Here is a 7,917-nt window from a genome sequence, read left to right as displayed (position 1 = left end):
TTGATGTTTTATGGTAGGATATGAAGCTAGAAATTATGTTAAGCAACTTTTGCTAAGCGATTTTAAGCGAAAATGAGTAAAACGACATAATCGGTAAAAATACCTAATGTTCATAAGTAAGTGTTAGAGTGGGAATTTGATGTTGCCATAGAAGGGAAAAATGTTCAGCATATCATAAAACATAATAATAAGTTAAATGTATTGTTATAAATAAAAAAAGACGAGAAATTGAAATTAATCGATAAAAAGAAAAGTGAGAAAAAGTAAAAAATTCCTAAATGAACCTTTGGAATAAAAAGGGATACGAATGAAGTGACAGAAATGATCATATGTATGGCATGGACTGTGTGTAGGCCACTATGTAAAAGTGAAAGTGATGGTCACGTGTGTAGTACTATGTGCAGGCTACTACGTGTACCGGAATGATAGGTCGCATGTGTAGTACTATGTGCAGGCTATTATGCGTACCGGATAGTTTAGATCACGTGTGTAGTACTATGTACAGGCTACTACGTGTATCGGATGGTAATGGTCACATGTGTAGTACTATGTGTAGGCTACTATGTGAACCGAACATCATTGATTAGTAAGGTGGTTGCTATGTGTTGATTCCACCGGACATCATTGATTAATAAGGTGGTTGCAATATGCTGAATCCACAGAGTTCTGTTATTATTCCAAAGTGTTCATTGGGAAATAGACTAAGTGTAATTGCATAATGAATATAGGTGTGGAATTTAATTGAATATCGACTTAGAAATGGAAAAGTGAATTTTGAATTGAATTGTGATTGAAAGTGAAAAAGTGAAATTATTAAAGAGTACATTTAGCAATAAAATAGTTTAGACAGCAACAGTTGTGTGACTTTGAAAAATCACCAAAAATGGTGGAGATTGAATTAGAGGCTGAATAATATATGAAATTTAAGCTGAATGAGTATATTTTCACATAAAAGAAACAGAGAAAGCAAAAGAGTTATATATTTTGAGATATTTGAAGTTTAGTTAGATAGAGTCAGAATGAGTTCGAAATCCCCTGTTATGACTTTGGAAAATTTTAAAAAATTGTACAAAAATAATTATGGGATAAAGTTTATATGTTTAGAATCCTCAATTAATATATTTTCAAGAGAAACAAATGGAAACAATATCCAAATTCTGTACAATGAGATAATTATTTTTTAGTGAAGAGAGGTTAGAACTGTCGAGTAGTGAAATAGGAGAAACTTTAAAGAATAAACTATACTATTTGGCTAAACCAACAATTATAAAAATTTTATGATAAGAAGATATGTGAATATAGTTTTTTTTTAAATTAACGGTTTTTAATTTGGAGCTTTGTAGCTCCGGGTAAAAATAATTTAGTGACTCTGACTCGGAGAGATAGTTTTAAGTGTACATGTAAGTGAATAGTGAAATTATAGAAAATGTTATTTCTAAGAGTGTAATGTACATTAAGGATGTGGAATGGAGAGGAGGAGGAGGAAAATTGGAAGAACATATGAATTATTTGTGTATAATTGGCCATTTGCTCGATTATAATCGATAAACGATTGAAAAGAAATGATGTTTATAATTGTGCATTATTAGTTATGGTTAAAGTTCATGTGAGAAAATAAAGTTTCATAGTATGTGTATGTGGTATACTTGGTATATGATTTGGTATGTAGCAATGTCAGAAATGGTTTATGAATTAAATCATGTTGATAAGTTTGATACATAAATAAATGTGGTGCTTATCCATGCTTATAATGCTTATACTATATGTTTATTTGGCTAGCATGTTTGGTGTGTATGCTTAGGCTTTGGCCAAGTTGTGGCTGGATTACGCCACATTAAATTTATAAAATTATGCATTGAGATGGTAAATACCTAGATGGAAATATGCTTGTGATCATGAAAGGGTGGTAAGGTTTAAAGTTTGTAATCTTTATTAAAATGATTTATCATGTGGTTAGTCTTCAAAAAGAACTAGCTTGCGACTATGGTTGAGTGTAATGTTTATATCTTGTGTGATATGTATAGGAAACGGGAGTGGAAAGGAAATGAAATACTAAGTTCACGCTTGAAGTGCAAAATGACACAAAAAAGGGACGTTAAGTTAAATGATAAATATGTATTAGTATTGAACTTAATGAAATTGAACTGTACGTGAATTAAATGGAAATTGCAAATGATATGATTTGAATTAAATGAATTACTGTGGTATTGAAATGTATATTGGATTGAGAAATTGAATTGAATCGTGAACATGAGAATCGTGAATTAAATGAAATGGAAATGAAGTATTGAATTGCATGAGTATGTATTGGGTCTCAGAAGCCCTATTTGTTACAAATATAGTATTTTGAAGTTATAACGTGAATATTTATAAAAGCATGTTAAAAATTTGAAGAGTTTAAATTTGAATGAAATTTTATAATTCGGTTTAACATGTTTATAAGTGTATGTATTCTGGTAATGCCTCGTACCCTATTCTAGTGTCGAATACGGGTAAGAGGTGTTACACTTTCAATGGAGTTCTACACAAATAGTGTACATAAAATCCTAATTAAGCTCTTTGTTGGGCGCATGAACTGTTCATTATTTTCCATAGGAACCTCTTCGGTTTTGCAAAGTGTCGTCACGAGATCGGGAAAGAAAATCCCAACCTTCTAGCCACTGACACAATGCTTCATACTTTGATGGATCCATTGCCCTATGCATATCTATTTTTTCTGTAAAATGCCAGATAATAAAATAGCTTGGAATGTATTGACATTCGAAACGTTAAGAGCATGTGTAATTTTGATCTGTTGTAATTCGGTGTAGTAGATTAAACTAATTTCTGCGCTTTAGGAGCTTGAAAGCAAGCATTTTCATTAGGTATTAAATATGTTTTCGTAAGTTTTCGTTAAGTTAATAAAATGTGTAAATTGATTCTTTTATTAACCTTAGAGGCCGAATGAGGCCTAAGGGTGAGCTAATGACCTTTGTAAGTGTGCAGGAGACCATTAGAAGGTGTAATAAACCGATACTAGTTGCTACGTCACAACATGGAATACTTAATGTCGCAATATAGGGAGTAGAATGGAGAAATCATAAAACCGCATTCGATGTCGCGACACAAACTAAGGGTGTCGCGACATACCCTTAAAGATATCCCAAAAGGAGTACACTGACTGTTATGTCCCGACACAAGACCTGGTATGTCACAACATTGGCTCTGGACAGGATTTAAACATGAGATAGGGGCATTTTGGTCCGCACAATCAAACATAAAGCTCGGGAACGTCAGTTGACCTAGGGTTAATGACGACGACCACATGAAATCTATAAATAGGATCCTTTGTCACATGTTATGGATAGAATTCACTTAGCTAAGAATTAGTCTTTTGATTTTATTTTAGTTTTGTCTTTTCTTAGGTTAGATTTATTTTCATTCGTTCTTGTTCTATTTTGAGAGATTTATATTGTGGAGACAATCAACAATCAAACTCTTTCATAAACTCTAAATTACCAATTTATTTAGCATGTTTCCTCTTTATATCGATTTTATATTATTTATGGAGGCCATGAGGAACTAATCCCTCTACGGGGATTAGCGAGTGGAGGTATGATCTATTAACTATTTTGTAGGGGTACTCAACGGATTAGATGTATGGGAAAGGAATAACGTAAAACAAAACCTAGGCTTGATAACCTTAAGAAGTCATCTAGGTGGGAATTAATGCAAAATTTGTATAGCTCATTTGTGAACACCTTGACCCCAAACCGGTCTGGATTGTAAGGTCAAAAGATAAGTAATACTTATCGACTCATCATTTAAGTAGAAGACTGGAAGATCCTGTTGGGGTAGTGACTAGTTGATTGATGAAGAACCCGAAACGATAGTTGATGGGGATTATTGAAGCGAGCAAATCACCCATAATCAGATTTGATTATTTCTATTCATTAATCTCTTGAATTTTTGTTCTTTATGTTGTTTTATTTTTTCATTATTATAAAAACCTTAAAAACTCCTTTTTATTTTACCTTCATACTATAACTAAACTAAAGTACTAATTAGATCTTTCAGTGTTTAGGTTAAAATTGATCTAGCACTCACCTCCCTTGGGTACAACCCTCAAAAAGTACTCATTTTCACTGTTGCAACTATATTACAACTGGACCCGTATACTTGCTGGTATTGCCTCATTTATATATCTTTTATTGCAATATTCACACTTTGGACGTTAGTGCATCCAGAAGCGATCAAGTTGTTGGTGCCATTGCTAGGGAGGCAACATCACTAATTTGATTTTAATTTTTGCACTTAGAAAGAATAAATAGAAAATTTTTAGGTTATAGATACAATTTTATTTTTTTAACTATTGCTAATATTCTTCTCTCTCTGTATTTAGTATATGACTCGTAGTAGAGACACACATATTGTAGCAGTCACAGATCTAGAGAGAATAATCTGAAGAAATCACTGACAGCAACAGTAGCAGTAATAGATGCAAGACCCACCACCACCTACTGTAGGTAACGTCCTACGTGAGAATCCATTGTTTGGCGATGATGACGATAACACCTTAGGGATCCCACCAACACCACCACAACTACCTATAAAGGTGCACATGGCTCGTAATGAGAAAGCTTTAAAGGACTATGCACAACAAGTCTAGAGATGGTCAAGGAAAGTATTACAAGACTGAAAATTATTCAGATGATCTAAAATAATCTGCAATTTAGGTGCACGATGACAGAGGATATGAATCAACATTTGAAACGATTTCTTCAACTTTGTGATACTTTTAAGTATAACGGGGTCACTAATGATGTTATTCATCTTCGTTTGTTCCCCTTTTTTTATTGATAACACCTTTTCTTGGTTAGACTCGTAGCCACCATGATCTATCACGACATGGGATGAACTCGTTGGAAAGTTCTTACAAAAGTTTTTCCCTATCAGTAAAGCGGTTCAATTGAGAAGAGAGATTATTATTTTTAGACATATGGAAGGACAAAGTTTCCATGAGGCTTGGGAACGTTTAAAAACATTGATTCAGAAATGCCCGCACCACGAATTTCCGGAGTGGATGTGATTGTAGGTGTTTTATAATAGGTTGGACACAAACGCAAGATCAGGTGTAAACGGAGTAACAGGAGGAGCACTCATGAACAAGACGTACGAGGATGCGTATGAAATAATTGAAAACATGGCATTGAACTCCTATCAGTGGCCAATTGAACGATTTACATTATAGCCAGAAAACTACTACAGTAAAAGCTATTTAAGAGGATGATAAATATCAATAGTTAGTGGATAGACTTAATCGTATTGAATCTGCAAACAATGCACCGTCTATGGGTGGAGGAGATAAATTGCTTTTCCACTACCTCAACAATCCTGCCGAAGATGTGAATTATATCAAAAATAGGGGTGAAAACTGTAACAGCCCATTTTTCAGTAGTATCAGAAATAGTGGTTTTGGGGCCACAAATTCGACGAGTAAGTTCGTAAATATTATTATTTAATATCTACGAGTCTAATATGGTTTTAAAAAGGTTTTTATTATGATAATTTATGTGATATGAATGATTAATTAAGTTTAAGTGGTAAAACCCTAAAGTTAATTGGTTTTAGAAAATGAGGTATCGGGACCTCGTTTCTATAAAATGAGCTGTAAATATTTTTATAAATATTTACAGAGTGTTATTAAAGCTGTATTAAAGTTTCGTTAAGAAATTTTAACGTTTCGATAGTTAATTAATTAAAAATGATTAAATTGTAAAACGTACAAAATATGCTAATTAATGCATTTAGTGGCTAAATGGTTTAATTATTAATTGAGAAAGAAGCTATATGGTAATTAGGCCTTAATTAATGTGGTAGGGCAGCATTAGTAAGGAAAAACAAAATATATATATTTAATTAATGGCAAAATAGTAAATAACTTGAAATTAAGTAAAACAAATTCAAAAACTAAACAATTCCTATTCATTTTTCTTCAACCTTAGCCGAATTCACCATGAGGGAGAGCTTCAAGTTGCGGCTCTTTCATCCTAATGCATGTGAGCTTAATTCTCACTTATTTATTATAATTTTTATGTTTTTGATATAGTTGCAAGTCCAGCTAGCCCATACCTTCAATTTTGAAACTGCTAAAGATTTTAAATGTTGCCATTGATGAATCTAGTGATTTTTTGTGCTAAATGATGAATTTGAAATATTCGTTGTTATTTAAAAATATTTTGTTAAGTGATTTTTGATGAATTTATCGATTAGGGACTAAATTGTTAAAGTAATAAAAGTATAAGGATTTGATGTGAAATTATTACAAATGTGGGCTGTTTTGGGTGCCATGAACATTCGACTAAGCTTAAATTTTGGAAAAATGGTTAAATTGCTTGGTTTAGACTTAGAGACTAAATTGAATAAAAGTAAAATATTAGTGACAATTTTGTAAAAATGCCAAAATGACTAAATTGCATAAAATAAATTTTTTTACTATCTAAATTAATAAATTGAATGAAATTATTAATTTAGATCAAGATCGAGTGCAAAATCGAGAAAAATAGAAAATTACCAAAAAGTCCATGTACTTCGACATTTCTTCGATTTGGCCAGGTAAGTTCGTACAATTGAAATTTAACATTTATTTAAAATTTATGAATAGTATAACATGATATAATATATATTCTATCGTTGAAAAGGAATCATTATCTGAGATATAATGTTGAATTCAATGCTCGGTTTGAATTGAATGCGGGATAGAGTACAATCATGATTTGGTGTGTTACGGGGGTTTGGAGTGGAGATGGTACTGGAGGGAGATGTTGGTATATTACCCAAGTAAACCGAGGTTCGGCATTTTTTGTGAACTCCCGCGTTATACTTTTTTTTTGGATTGTTTCGGGTAGATCAACTCTTACGAGCTTCTGTTGGCGTGTTTTGGGTGGACCAGCTCTTATGAGCTTCTACTTAGCATGTTTCGGTTGGACTAGCTCTTGTGAGCTTCTGTTTGAATTGTTTCAGCTGGATAAACTCTTACGAGCTTCTTTTTGGCATGTTTCGGTTGGATCAGCTCTTACAAGCTTCTCTTTGGCGTGTTTCAGTTGGATCAGCTCTTATGAGCTTCTGTTAGGTGCGTTTGGTTTATCTGACGATGTACTCTTATCCGTAAGTCATTCTTCGAATTGAAATTTTGGTAAGGTAATTTTTTTAATAAATTTGATGAATTTGCTATTCATTTGAGCATTCAAATGATTTTTATCATGAAAACTATGAAAAAGAAATGAAAAGAAAATATTAAATGAAGGTATGTCAATGTTCATGAAGTTAATGATTTCAATTGATGCTATGTTTATGTACCATATCTTACCATGTAACGATAATGCTAAGTTATGTGTTTAATCACTAACTGTGTTGTTGATGATGCTTAGGCTTGTGCCAAGCTATTGGTTAGACTGTATTATGTTATTTTAAATATATGCATTGAAATGGTAAGTGACCTAATGGAAAGATGCTTATGTGCGTGAATGAGTAGTAAGAATCAAATTATGTAATTTCTCATGAAATGGTTTGTTGTGTAATTGATTCTAAGAGAGTTATGCTTAAATGCACTAGCTTGTGCCTATGGTTAATGTTATGTTTAAGCCTTGTATGTTATGCATATGAAATAGGTCAGGAAAGGTAATCAAATGGTAAGTTCATAGTTGAATTGTAATATGATGAAAAAGGGATTGATGAGTTCAATGATGTATTTATGTGAGAGATTTACGTATGCTATGGATGAATTTACTTAATTCATAAACAAATATAATAATTACTGAATTGATACTGTTATAAAAGTTTATGCTAAGTAAATGAAATGGTTCATTGTTTTAAGGAAATGTTGATAATTATGTAAGTTAACCTAAGAGACTTTATTATATTATGAATGAAAGATGT

The 7,917-nt window shown here is 32.3% G+C and overlaps 1 non-coding gene across 1 annotated transcript; it reads right to left on the bottom strand.

Moving 5' to 3' along the window:
* Positions 1-4,946: 4,946 nt before the first annotated feature.
* LOC121222799 (small nucleolar RNA R71) lies at positions 4,947-5,052 on the bottom strand. The gene has a single exon (XR_005920170.1). It is a non-coding gene; the product is annotated as a small nucleolar RNA R71 (small nucleolar RNA).
* Positions 5,053-7,917: the final 2,865 nt, after the last annotated feature.

This window comes from Gossypium hirsutum, chromosome D10 (assembly GCF_007990345.1).
Source record: "Gossypium hirsutum isolate 1008001.06 chromosome D10, Gossypium_hirsutum_v2.1, whole genome shotgun sequence".
In the NCBI taxonomy this organism is placed as follows: Eukaryota; Viridiplantae; Streptophyta; class Magnoliopsida; order Malvales; family Malvaceae; genus Gossypium; species Gossypium hirsutum.
The sequence above is the reverse complement of the archived record's forward strand: the minus strand, read 5'-3'. Positions and strand labels throughout refer to the sequence as shown.